Here is a 15,122-nt window from a genome sequence, read left to right as displayed (position 1 = left end):
TATTTCAGTGTTTCACAGACAAAGAGGAAAATACCAGCCTTTTATGACTTGATAATAACTATAGATTCACACTGGGTCTTATGCGTACAGTATCCTTGCAGGAATTTACTAGGAGAGATAGATGGGAGCTGGGCGAGAAAATCAATATGAAATTCTGACATGAGATTTGTCTGTGACTCAATGGGTACCACTATAACCTCTGAATCAGAAAGTTGAGAATTTAAATCCACTGCAGAAACTTGTGCACAAAATCCAGGCTGACCAATACTGAAGAAGTGCTACACTGTAAAACATACTGTGAGATGTTAAACTGAAACTTTGTCTGCTCTCAGACTTGCATAAAGGGCATTTATTTTGAACAATAGCAAGAATATTCTGCCCTTTAATCCTTGCTTGTCCAATTCGAGAAAGGCAAAGAAAATAATAGACTAGGAAGTCCATGTGGATTTTGTTTTGACCAGAGAATGTTAGTCATTTGAATTCTAATGCTTGGTGGATAATTGTCAAGTCCACATACTCTGTAATATTTTTTGAACATTGTTCAGAAGTTATATGTTAGTTTTACAGTCAGGTGGCATCAACAATTATGATCAGTAACTGTTGAGCAAGGATTTTGTGTCCCACACCTGTTTAGCAGACTGTTTTATGTGTGTGGCATTCAAGACCCAGAACAGACAAATCGCATAGAGTCATTGTTTAACACAGCATGGGATCAGGCCCTTCAGCCCAAACTGGTCCATGCTGACCACTCAGCCAGTTCCTGTTGCCTGAATTTTATCTATATCCATCTAACCCTTCCTATTTATGTACCTATCCTAATGTATTTTCAATGTTGTCACTGTACCTGCGTCAACCACGTTCTCTGGCAGCCCATTCCATATACCCACTACTGTCCACGTGACAAAGTTGCCCCTCAGGTCCTTCTTAAATCGTTCCCCTCTCACCTTAAATCTGTGCCCCTAATTTTCAATTCCCCAACCCTGGAAAAAAGGCTACAGTATATACATTCATCCTATCCATGTCCCATGCCCCTCATGATTTATACACCTCAATAAGGTCACCCCTCATTCTCCTACGTTCCAAGGAATAAAGTCCTGGCCAACCTCTCCCTATAACTCAGGCCTACTAGTTCTGGCAACATCCTCGTAAATCTTGTTTACACTCTTTCCAGTTTAATTATGTCTTTCCTATGACAGGGGGACCAAAACTGAACACAATACAACCAAGGGCGGCCTCGCCAATGACTCATACAACTGTAGCATGTTTGATACCTCAAGAATTGGGGTGTCTGTAATCCAAACAGAAAGCTGATAACTACTTATAACTTGTCTTAATGACAATTTTGAAATCATACAATAGTACGTACAGAAGCAGGTTATTTCAGTCTATCAGGTCTGCACCAACATATTCAAAAAGTACACAAGTTGTTACACCACTGCTTCTTTGCATATGCAAACACTTTATAATCTTCAAATATTTATACAGTTCTCTTCTGGAAACCGCTGTTAAATCTGTTTTACTTGCTAATGCTATTCAGGACATTTAGCTGATGAGCTTGGGTCATTATCATAATTAACTTAAAAGCGGGACAGAAATCATGATCCAAATCAAACCTGTTTATGTAATCTCAGTCAGTAACTGAACACTGATGTGACCAATAGGTTCTGTTGGTAGAGGTTTTTGCCACTCAAAGCAACTTAGAGCCACTAGACCTTGGAGTGCAGGTTCATAGCTCCTTGAAAGTGGAATCGCAGGTAAATAGGATAGTGAAGAAGGCGTTTGATATGCTTTCCTTTATTGGTCAGAGTATTGAGTACAGGAGTGGAGAGGTCATGTTGCGGCTGTTCTGGACATTGGTTAGACCACTGTTGGAATATTGCGTGCATTTCTGGTCTCCTTCCTATCGGAAAGATGTTGTAAAACTTAAATGGGTTCAGAAAAGATTTACAAGGATGTTGCCAGGGTTGGAGGATTTGAGATACAAGGAGAGACTGAACAGGCTGGGGCTGTTTTCCCTGGACCGTTGGAGGCTGAGGGATGACCTTATAGAGGCTTACAAAATTATGAGGGGCATGGATAGGGTAAATAGGCAAAGTCTTTTCCCTGAGGTCGGAAAGTCCAGAGCTAGAGGGCATAGGTTTAGGGTGAGAGGAGAAAGATATAAAAGAGACCAAAGGGGCAACTTTTTCACGCAGAGGGTGGTACGTGTATGGAATGAGCTGGGGAGAAGAACAGACAAAGGAAGCACATGGTGAGGTCATTGCAGGAAAGAGAGAGAGAACCTGCACAGCTACTGCCTTTGCTGTTTGAATTCATGTATTGCTGGACATCAGATTGCGTCTGAGAAAATGAACAAGCAGTGAAATTCACAACTGATCTTGGAGGAACTGTTGGGTGAAGTTCACAGCACAGAATCAGATAAGTTAAGCGTTGTTTTTAAGTGTAGCCCACAGAGATCTGCAGTAGGGAGTAGAGTGATCATATGTTTTTTGGAGATATGTCTTTTGGTTAAACTTAAAATATAAGCCATAACTATTAATTTAACCTGGGGCAGTGTTTGTAGAGGAATATGACAGTGTTATTTTCTGGGTCTGTAGATTGTGAAGGAACAAAAATTACCTTTTAATACAGTGATATGTACTTCTTGTCAGATGTGGGAGTTTGAAGAGAGTTTAAGGGTTACTGTGGATTATATCTGTCATAAATGCTGTAGGCTGTGAATCTTATCAGATCAAATGGATCGGTTGGAGAGACAGTTAGAAGCAATGAGTTTGCAATAGCAACAGTATGTGATGAATGGCAGTTATAGGAAAGGGGGAATGTCTTAGATACAGTTACATAGATGAGTTAACTCCAGGAAGGATAAGAGAGGTAGGCAACTGGTGCAGGAGTCTTTTGTGGATATACCCATTTCAAACAGGTATGCTGTTTTGGAAAATGTAGGGGGTGATGGATTCTCAGGGGAACGTAGCACGAACAGCCAAGTTTCTGGTATTGAGACTGGCTCTAATGCAACAAGGGGTACGTCAGATTCCAAGAGATCAATTGTGTTAGGTGGTTCTCTAGTCCAAGGTACAGACAGACATTTCTGTGTCCAGCAGAGAAAAAGCAGAATGGTGCGTTGCTTCCCTAGAGTAAAAAATGAGGTCTGCAGATGCTGGAGATCACAGCTGAAAATGTGTTGCTGGTCAAAGCACAGCAGGCCCCGCAGCATCTCAATCCTGAGATGCTGCCTGGCCTGCTGTGCTTTGACCAGCAACACATTTTCAGTTGCTTCCCTAGAGCCAGGATCAAGGATGTCTCAGAGAGGTTGTTCTCATGGGGGACAGTGGCCAGTAAGAGGTCATTGTCCACATTGGAACCAACGACAAAGGAAGGAAAAAGGTTGAGATTCTGTAGGGAGATTACAGAGAGTTAGGCAGAAATTTAAAAAGGACGTCCTCGAGAGTAGTACTATCTGGATTACTCCTGGTATTACGAGCTTGAGGGCAGAAGTAAGAGGATAGAGCAGATGAATGCATGGCGGAGGTGCTGGTGAAAGGGGAAAGAATTCACATTTTTGGATCATTGGAATCTCTTTTGGGGTAGAAGTGGCCTGTACAAGAAGGACGGATTGCACCTAAATTGGAAGAGGACTAATATACAGGTAGGGAAATTTGCGAGAGCTGCTCAGGAGGATTTAAACTAGTAAGGTGTTGGGGTGAGGGTGGGGGGAGAGGACGAGATGGGCCCAGGGAGATAGTGAGGAAAGAGACTGAGACTGGTACAGTTGAGAACAGAAGCAAGTCAAACTCTCAGGGTACGCCGGGACAAGGTAGGACTAATAAATTAAATTGCATTTATTTCAATGCAAGGGGCCTAACAGGGAAGGCAGATGAACTCAAGGCATGGTTAGGAACATGGGACTGGGATATCATAGCAATTACAGAAACATGACTCAGGGATGGGCAGGACTGGTAGCTTAATGTTCCAGGATACAACTGCTAAAGGAAGGATAGAAAGGGATCCAAGAGAGGAGGGGGACTGGCATTTTGATAAGGGATAGCATTACAGCTGTGCTGAGGGAGTATATTCCTGGAAATACATCCAGGGAAGTTATTTGGGTGGAACTGAGAAATAAGAAAGGGATGATCACCTTATTGGGATTGTATTATAAACCCCCCCCCCCCCTTAATGGTCAGAGGGAAATTGAGAAACAAACTTGTAAGGAGATCTCAGCTATCTGTAAGAATAATAGGGTGGTTATGGTAGGGGATTTTAACTTTCCAAACATAGACTGGGACTGCCATATTGTTAAGAGTTTAGATGGAGAGGAATTTGTTAAGTGTGTCCAAAACAATTTTCTGATTCAGTATGTGGATGTACCTACTAGGGAACGTGCAAAGCTTGACCTACTCTTGGGAAATAAGGCAGGGCAGGTGACTTAGGTGTCAGTGGGGGAGAACACTTTGGGGCCAGTGACCATTATTCTACTAGATTTAAAATAATGATGGATAAGGATAGACCACATCTAAAAGTTGAAGTTCTAAATTGCAGAAAGCCAATTTTGATGGTATTAGGCAAGAACTTTTGAAAGCTGATTGGGGACAGTTGTTTGCAGGTAAAGGGACAGTTGGAAAATGGGATGCCTTCAGAAATGAAAAACGAAAGTCCAGAGAAAGTATATTCCTGTTGGGGTGAAAGGAAAGGTTGGTAGGTATAGGTAATGCTGTATGACTAAAGAAATTGTGGGTTTGGTTAAGGGAATGAAGGAAGCATATGTAAGATATAGACAGGATAGATCGAGTGAATCCTTAGGAGTGTATAAAGGCAGTAGGAGTATACTTAAGAGGGAAATCAGGAGGGCAAAAAGGGGACATGAGATAGCTTTGGCAAATAGAATTAAGGAGGATCCAAAGGGTTTTTACAAATACATTAAGACAAAGGGGTAACTAGGGAGAGAATAGGGCCCCTCAAAGATCAGCAAGGCGGCCTTTGTGTGGAGCCACAGAAAATGGGGGAGATACTAAATGAATATTTTGCATCAGTGCTTAGTGTGGAAAAGGATATGGGAATTATAGGCTGTGGGGAAATAGATGGTGACATCTTGCAAAATTCCATATTACAGAGGAGGAAGTACTGGATATCTTGAAACGGGTGAAGGTGGATAAATCCCCTGGACCTGATCAGGTGTAACCTAGAACTCTGTGGGAAGCTAGAGAAGTGATTTCTGGGCCTCTTGCTGAGATATTTGTATCATCGATAGTCAAAGGTGGGGTGCCGGAAGACTGGAGGTTGGCTAATGTGGTGCCACTGTTTAAGAAGGGTGGTAAGGACAAGCCAGGGAACTATAGACCAGTGAGCCTGATATCGGTGGTGGGCAAGTTGTTGGAGGGAATCCTGAGGGACAGGATGTGCATGTATTTGGAAAGGCAAGGACTCAAGGGTTCCTGCCTGAAACATTGATTTTCCTGCTCCTCGGATGCTGCCTGACCGTGACCTATGTGGAATTCAGTAAGGCGTTTGACAACGAACATAGGAGGTATAGTTAGTAAGTTTGTAGATGACATCAAAATTGGAGGTGTAGTGGACAGCAAAGAAGGTTACCTCAAAGTACAATGGGATCTTGATCAGATGGGCTAATGGGTTCAGGAGTGGCAGGTGGAATTTACTTTAGATAAATGTGATGTGTTACAGTTTGGAAAAACACATCAGAGCAGGACTTAGGCACACAACAGTAAGGTCCTGGGGAGTGTTGCTGAACAAAGAGACCTTGGGGTGCAGTCACATAGTTCTTTGAAAGTGGAGTCACCGGTAAATAGAATAGTGAAGAAGGCATTTTGTATGCTGTCCTTTATTGTTCAGACAATTGACTATAGGAGTTGAGAGGTCATGTTGTAGTTGTACAGGACATTGGTTAGGCCACTTTTGGAATATTGTGTGCAGTTCTGGATTCCCTCCCTCCTATAAGAAGGATGTTGTGAAATTAAAAGGGTTCAGAAAAGATTTACAAAGGTGTTGCTCGGGTTGGAGGATTTGAGCTATAGGGAGAGTCTGAATAGGCTTGAGTTGTTTTCCTTGGAGTGTCAGAGGCTGAGGGATGATCTTATAGAGATATATAAAATCATAAGGTGTATGGATAGGGTAAATAGACAAGGTCTTTTCCCTGGGGTGGGGGAGTCCAGAACTAGAGAGCGTAGGTTTAGGGTGAGAGGGGAAAGATATAAAAGGGACCTAAGGGGCAACTTTTCACACAGAGGGTGGTATGTGTATGGAATAAGATGCCAGAGGAGGTGATGGAGGCTGGTACAAAAGGTATCTGAATGGGTATATGAATAGGAAGGGATAAGTGCTGGCAAATGGGACTAGATTAGGACATCTGGTCGGCATGGACAAGTTGGATTGAAGGGTCTGTTTCTGTGCTGTACATCTCTATGACTCCATGCTCATTGTCATATTTCTCCAGCAATCTAAACTAAACCAGCTGCAAAGGAAGATGTGATCATACAAATTATGTGATCATAAGATCTTTCAAAAGTCACTGGAGTCAGGGAAAGACCCGGATGATTGGAAGATCGCTGTTGTAACCCCCTTGTTCAAGAAAGGATCAAGACAAAAGATGGAAAATTATAGGCCAGTTAGCCTAACCTTGGTTGTTGGTAAAATTCTAGAATCCATCGTTAAGGATGAGGTTTCTAAATTCTTGGAAGAGTAGCGTCGGATTAGAACAAGTCAACATGGATTTAGTAAGGGGAGGTCGTACCTGACAAACCTGTTGGAATTCTTTGAAGAGGTGACAAGTAGGTTAGACCAGGGAAACCCAGTGGATGTGGTTTATCTCGGCTTCCAAAAGGTGCCACACAGGAGGCTGCTGAGTAAGGTGAGGGCTCATGGTGTTCGAGGTGAGCTCCTGGCATGGATTGAGGATTGGCTGTCTGACAGAAGGCAGAGAGTTGGGATAAAAGGTTATTTTTCGGAATAGCAGCCGGTGACAAGCGGTGTTCCACAGGGTTCAGTGTTGGGGCCCCAGCTGTTCACATTATGTATTAATGATGTGGATGAAGGGACTGGGGCATTCTAGTGAAGTTTGCCGATGACACGAAGTTAGGTGGACAGGCAGGTAGTACTGAGGAAGTGGGGAGGCTGCAGAAGGATCTAGACAGTTTGGGAGAGTGGTCCAGGAAATGGCTGATGAAATTCAACGTGAGGAAATGTGAGGTCTTGCACTTTTGGAAAAAAGAATACAAGCATGGACTACTTTCTAAACGGTGAGAAAATTCATAAAGCCAAAGTACAAAGGGATCTGGAAGTGCTAGTTGAGGATTCTCTAAAGGTAAACATGCAGGTTGAATCTGTGATTAAGAAAGCGAATGCAATGTTGTCATTTATCTCAAGAGGTTTGGAATATAAAAGCAGCGATGTGCTACTGAGCCTTTATAAAGGTCTGGTAGGCCCCATTTGGAGTACTGTGACCAGTTTTGGGCCCCACACCTCCAGGAGGGACATACTGGCACTGGAGCATGTCCAGCGGAGATTCACACGGATGATCCCTGGAATGGCAAGCCTAACATACGAGGAATGGCTGAGGATCCTGGGATTGTACTCATTGGAGTTTAGAAGGTTAAGGGGAGATCTAATAGAAACTTACAAGATAATACATGGCTTGGAAAGGGTGGACGCTAAGAAATTGTTTCCGTTAGGCGAGGAGACTAGGACCCGTGGGCACAGCCTTAGAATTAGAGTGGGTAAATTCAGAACAGAAATGCGGAGATATTTCTTCAGCCAGAGAGTGGTGGGCCTGTGGAATTCATTGCTGTGGAGGCCGGAATGCTAAATGGCTTCAAGGCAGAGATTGATAAATTCTTGATGTCACAAGGAATTAAGGGCTATGGGGAGAAAGCTGGTAAGTGGGGTTGAAATGCCCATCAGCCATGATTAAATGGCGGTGTGGACTCTGGGCCGAATGGCCTTCCTTCCACTCCTATGTCTTATCGTCTTAAATTAGGAGAAGTCAACCATCTTGCTTTGAACCACCTCTGCAATTCAATAACGTCATACCTGATGTGATTTGAGGCCTCAGGCCCACATTGCCAACTATTCCTAATAACCTTTGACTGCCTTGTTAATCTAGAATCTAACTACTTTTACCTTAGAAATATTCAATGACCCAATGAGCACAAGGAGGCAGTGATTGTTCCTGCAATTGCTTGAAAAGAAATGCAATTAGTTCCATCTCATATTTCCCAAAATTGTTATCTTTTACGTGCTTTTGGTTCCTTATAGTGGGTGCACCCAATGCCAGCTACTCGAAAACAGTGTTAGGGAGCTGGAGCAAGGTGAACTTTGGATCATTTGGGAGGTGGAGGGGGTTATTGAGCGGAGTTAAGGGAGGTAGTCACACCTCAGGTACAAGAAAAAGTCAGATGGGTTTCAATTAGGGGATGGAAGGGGAAACAGCAGATAGGCCACAGGAGTTCCTGCACTTTCTCAATAACAAGTGTACTGTTTTGGATACTATTGTGAGGGGGTGGAGAAAGACATTCCAGGGCTAAGGCATGGGGTATAGATCTCTTGCGCAGAGTCTGTCCCTGTTGCTCAGAAGAGAAGGGGGAGAAGAGCAGAGCATTAGTCATTGGGGACTTCATAGTTCGGGGGACAGATAGGAGTTTCTGTGAGAACACACCAACACACTAATGGTGTGTTGCTTCCCAAGGTACCAGGGTTTGTGATGTCTCTGATCATGTTTTCAGGATCCTTAAGGGGGGGGGGGGGGGGGGGGGGGGAGCAGCTCCAAGTGGTGGTCCACATAGGCACTAATGACGGCACGGTGGGACAGTGGTTAGCACTGCTGCCTCACAGCGCCAGAGACCCAGGTTCAATTCCCGCCTCAGGTGACTGTGGAATTTGCACATTCTCCCCATGTCTGCGTGGGTTTCCTCCGGTTGCTCCAGTTTCCTCCCACAGCCCAAAAATGTGCAGGTTAGGTGAATTGGCCATGTTAAATTGCCTGTAGTGTTAGGGGTAAATGTAGGGGGATAGGTTGCGCTTCGGTGGGTCGGTGTGGACTTGTTAGGTCAAAGGGCCTGTTTCCACATTGTAAGTAATTCATCTAATCTAATGACATAGGAAAAGGGGATGGGGATTCAAGACAGAAATTCAGGGAGCTCGAGTGGAAGCTTCGAACTAGAACAAACAGAATTGTTACCTCTGGTTTGTTACACAAGTCTCCTGCTAGAGAGGTGAGGAGTTGGGAGAGAGAGGAGTTGAACACGTGGCTACAGGGATGGTGCAGGAGGGAGGGTTTCGGATACGTGGATAATTGGGGCTCATTCTGGGGTAGGTGGGATCTCTACAAACATGAATGTCTACATCTGAAACAGAGGGATACCAATATCCTGTGGGGGTAAGAGGGGGGATTTAAACTAATTCAGCAGGGGGATGGGAAACTCAATTGTAGATTCAGCACCCAGGAGATTGAGGGGAGTGAGGTCAGAAATAAGATTTCAAGGTCACAGAAGTGTACCGGCAAGCAGGAAAGTGGTTTGAATAAGCTGGGTGAGCTTGCAGCATGGATTGGCACCTGGGACGTCGATGTTGTGGCCATTTTAGAGATATGGATAGAGCAAGGACAGGAATAGTCATTGCAGGTTCCAGGATTTAGATGTTTCAATAAGAACAGAGAAGTTGGTAAAAGAGGGGGATGGGTAGCATTGTTAGTCAAGGACAGTACTAAGGTGGCAGAAAGGACATTTGAGGATTCGTCTCCGGAGGTAATATGCGCTGAGGTTAGAAATGGGACAGGAGAGGTCGCCCTATTGGAAGTTTTCTGTAGGCCTCCAAATAGTACCAGAAATGCAGAGGAAAGGATAGTAAAGATAATTCTGGACAGTAGTGAGAGAAATAAGGTAGTTGTTTTGAGAGACTTCAACTTTCCAAATATTGATTGGAAATGCAATAGTTCGAGTACTTTAGATGGGTCAGTTTTTGCAGGAGGGTTTCCTGACAGCATGAGGACAGGCCAACAAGGGGCTAGGCCACATTGGGTATAGTACTGGATAATGAATCAGGCCAGGTGTTAGATTTGAAGGTAGGAGAGCACTGTGGTGATAGTGACCACAATTCGCTTATGTTTACTTGAGCGATGGAAAAGGATGGGCATATACTGCAAGGCAAGAGTTATAGCTGGCAGAAAGGCATGATGTGATTAGGGAAATGTCACCTTGTTCAAGGGGAGTAGAGACAACCCTGGTACTTGTAGAACAGTGAGCCTTACTTCAGTTGTGCGTAACATACAGCACGGAAGCAGACCCTTCGGTCCAACTCATCCATGCTGACCAGATATCCCAACCCAATTTACTCCCATTTGCCAGCACTTGGCCCATATCCCTCCAAACCCTTTCTATTCATATACCCTCCAGATGGCTTTTTTTAAATAGATATTTTTATTGAAAATTTAACATGTTTTTACAAGTTTACAAATTTTAAAAAACCCAAGTATAAACATTGATATACAATTAAACCTTAATTATATAATAACCAAAATATACCAAACAAAAGAAGGGATACTGAAAAGAAAAAAGACAAAACTCAACTAACTACTAATCTCACCTACAACTAACCAGAGTGTATAATTAAATCTCTTATATTACTCAAGAAAAGAAAAAAACAACAGATAACACAGAAATTGAGTAGTAAAATACATGCTCGGAATGTGTTAACATCAGATCGTAACAAACCCGTGTTCATGCAGGATTCCTCTCCCAAGAGGCCCCGGACCAGCCATGGTCGTTGTCTCAATTAGATAAAAGCCCTTGATAGGACGGTCGAAATATCTGTATGTGTAATTCAAGAAATGTTGCAATATTTTACAGAATAATTCGGGGTTTTTTTGGTGCACCATGTTTGTAAGGAAGTCAAGGGGAATATATTCCATGATTATTCTATGTCATTTCGAGAGTCCAGGAGGGCCCTCAGCCACTCAGTTTACCAAAATATGTTTCCTTGCACAGAAAGAGAGAATGGAAAATAACCTCCTCCCGTGCACATCCAGAGAAGGTAAGCTCGAAAAGCCCAAAAGGAGAGATACTGGATCCACTCTAATTTCCATTCCCAAGATTTCTGGCAGGGCATTTGCTACTTTAGTCCAATATTTACGGATCTATGACAAGTCCATAAGCAGTGTACAAGAGTGCCCACCTCTGTTTACATTTGGGACACATTGGAGATGCTCCTGCCTTAAAGTTTGCCAATCGGTCCGGTGCTATGTGGGCCCAGTGAAGTATCAGCTGAATGGCCTGGGTTCTGTTGCAGATGGAGATTTTTCTGGCATTTTCCCAAATGTCATTCCACATTTCTATGGAGATTTCCAGCCCCAAATCCTGATCCCATGTTTTAAGCAGATTGTCCATATTTTCCAATACTCCATCATGTAATAAATGATAAAGAGTGCTGACTGAAGGTACCCCATTGGCCATAACACTCTACATTCTCTGTCTGATTTATAAAGACGATCTAATAGCGTAGTCTTCTTCTGTATGTAATCTCAAATTTGGAAGTATCGAAAGAGATCACCAGTAGGTAATCCAAATTTCTGATGCAGCTGTTCAAAAGACATCAGGACCCCTTCCTTAAACAGATCCCCTAAACAGGAGATACCCCTGGATCTCCAGAGTTTGAATGTGGCATCTATAAGCCCCGGTTGAAACCCCCATGCCCCCACTATCGGAGTATAGGGGGATGTTTTATGTGAATTGCCCTCATTTTGCCGCATTATATTCCAAGCTTTAATTGTATTTAGTATTATAGGGTTTTTACAGTGATCCGTGATGATTTTCCTCTTGTCTGAAAATAAGAGGTTAATAAGTGGGCATTTTACTTGAGAAGCCTCGATGTCCAGCCAGATTGATTGCGGGTCAGACAAGACCCAATCGGCTATGCAACTTAATAGGGAACTTAACTGATATTTCCTAAAATCTGGGAAATCCAATGCTCCCCTTGCCTGTGGAAGCCGTAGCTTCCTCAGCTTAATGAGGGGCCGTCTATGATTCCAGATAAAGGAACCCAGCCAGCCATACAATCTCGGCAGCATCACCGGAAGCATTCTCATAGGGTATAGGAGACGGGGCAGAACATTCATTTTAATTAGTGCTATTCTACCAAGCCAGGAAATTGGAAGGTCTCCCCATCGCTGGAGGTCCTGCCTTACCCTCTCCAGTAAATGCACAAAGTTAGCCTTGTATAGCTGGCCAAATACTGGGGTGATAAAAATGTCTAAATATAAGGAACCCTCCAGGGACCACCGAAAGGGAAAGTGGGATCCGTCCAATAAGCGGGATATACTAGCAAGGCCACCCATTGGCATAGCCTCCAATTTTGAAAAATTAATTTTATAGCCTGAAAATGCACTAAATATATTAATGACTTGGATTAAGCGAGGCACAGACATCAGGGGATTACTGAGGAATAGGAGAACATCATCTGCATATAGGGTAATTTTATGTTTACCTGTACCAATCCTCAGGGCCGTTATATTAAGGTCAGCCCATATAGCTTTGCGAGTGGCTCGATTATTAGTGTGAATAGCAATGGCGAGAGAGGACATCCCTGACGTCAGCCTCTACCCACATTGAAGCTATCTGAGCCTAATCCATTGGTAATCCCAACTGCTTTGGGATCATTATAGTGTTGAGACCCATTTGGCAAACGCCTTTCCGACGCCAAATCTTGCCAATGTGTAAAACAAATATGACCGTTCAATCCTGTCGAATGCCTTTTCCGCGTCTAACGAGACTACTATTCCTGGTATCTTTCCCTGATGACAGGCTTGAATCACATTCAAAACCTTTCTAACATTATTGGATGATCTACGGCCCTTAATAAACCCCGTCTGATCCTCCTTTATGATGTATGGCAATACCCTTTCTAGCCTCAATGCTAACGTTTTAGAAAGGATTTTAAAATCTACATTTAGCAAGGATGTTGGTCTGCATGATGCGCAATCTTCTGGGTCCTTTCATTTTTTGAGAATAGGGGAGATATTCGCCTCTTGCAGCGAAGGCAGGAGACAGCCCTGACCGTATGAGTAGTTATACATGTCCATAAGTGGACCATTCCTGGAAATTCTTTGTAGAATTCAGCTTGAAAGCCATCTGGGCCGGGTGCCTTACTGCTCTGAAGTTGCTTGATTGTGTCAAGTATTTCTTGGATTGTTAGGGGAACATTCAGAACCAATACCTTTTCCAGGGTTATGACTGCATCCTCCTTGCTCTATCTTCGCAATCCTGCAATTTATATATATCAGAGTAAAATTTTCTAAAGATTGTGTTAATCCTTTTGTGATCATGAGTCAGAGTACCCGCACTTTCCTTGATAGATGTGATAGTTTCAGGGGCCTTTTTTTCCTTTGCGAGAAATGCTAAGTATCTACCAGGTTTATCGCCAAATTCATATAAGCTCTGTTTTGCAAATGATATTTCTCTCTTAGCCGTTTGGGTAAGCATGGTATTCAGAGCTGTCCTAAGGGTTGTAACTCTTTGTAATTTGATAATAGAAAGTCTGTCAGTGGATGCTGTTTCAGCTGCTTCTAAGCCAGCTTCAAGCAGATGCTGTTTAATTTTTTCTGGGTCGGTGAGTATGAAATGATTAAACCTCGCGTGTAAGCTTTGATGGTCTCCCACATCATTGATGGGTTGCTAGCCGAACCTGAATTAATTTCTAAAAAAGTTTTAAATTCCTGAGAGAAGTACTTTACAAATTTACTATCTTTTATCAGGAAGGAATCCATACGCCGAGGCCAGGGAGATGTCTCATTGTTCCTCGCCTTGATTTCCATATATACAGCAACATGATTGGAAATTGCTATACTACCTATTTTACAAGATGATATTGAATTTTAAAAAATTGAGGGGGCAAAAAACATATCAATTCTGGTATGACATTTATGTGGACTGAAGTAAAAAGAAAAATCTCTGCCTTGCGTGTGAAGGCATCGCCATACATCTCCTAATTCTTTATTGAAATCCACCAACTGTCTGGATCTGGGGGATACCCCTGCAGTACTCTTGGGAATCCTATCTATTTCTGGGTCTATAATACAATTAAAATCTCCCCTATAATTGTACGATGAGCACCAAGAGTCACCAATTTGGAGAAGGCTTCCGTTATAAATTTAAAAGGATGTGCTGGGGGGCAATACAGGTTTAAGATCCCATATTCCTCTCCATTTATAAGGACTTTAATTAGAATATATCGTCCAGATTCGTCTTTTATCTGATTTAGGATTCTGAAAGGGAGATTCTTCCGAATAAGGATGACAACTCCCCTACTTTTTGAGCTGAAGGAAGAAAAGAAGGTCTAATCGAATCCATCTTGTCGTAATTTCAAGTGTTCTTTATCCAAAAAATGTGTCTCCTGTAGGAGAGCTATATAAACCCTTTCTTTCTTGAGGTTTGATAATATTTTCCTCCTTTTGATTGGTGAATTACTCCCCTTGACATTCCAGGTGCACCATTTCATCGACTGACTAACCATAATCATCCGGGCAAGTCTGAGACCCCTCAGGAGAAGAAACCTCATCCAAAACATTCCGAGCATAGAACCTCACAAAAATAGAGGTTCTTTAATACACCCACATCAATTTAATAAAAAACTATTTCTAAATAGAAAAAATATAAAACATATATAAACAGAGATTTTCCCCCTTGTTACCAGGGGGGAACACTTCCTTTCCAAAAACCCATCATATCCTCTCCCACCCAGTGCCCCACCCTTGACCCAGGCACCCCACGATCGAATAAAGAAAATTCAAATATACTACAAAGCTAGATTTAACAGTGAGTACCCTACCCCCACCCACACCAACACCTAGATATATTTGGTAATGTTAAAACCATGTATGAACATATATAACTATAAAATTACGGTCTCAACGAATAATAATTAAATATAGTAATACAAAATAACAGGGGAAAACAGTCCCGCTCTTAAAGATAGAGATAAAATAGGATAAGATAACCACCTCCCCCCGCCTACATGAACTAGACCACCCGGCCTATATATATTTAAAGCAGGGGTAGAAAATTGCTAAGTGAAGAACAAATAAACTCCTCTCCCCACCTACATATTAAACAGTAAGGTAATAAAAG

The sequence above is a fragment of the Hemiscyllium ocellatum genome, chromosome 34 (assembly GCF_020745735.1).
Source record: "Hemiscyllium ocellatum isolate sHemOce1 chromosome 34, sHemOce1.pat.X.cur, whole genome shotgun sequence".
Lineage (NCBI taxonomy): Eukaryota > Metazoa > Chordata > Chondrichthyes > Orectolobiformes > Hemiscylliidae > Hemiscyllium > Hemiscyllium ocellatum.
This window is presented reverse-complemented; position numbering follows the sequence as displayed.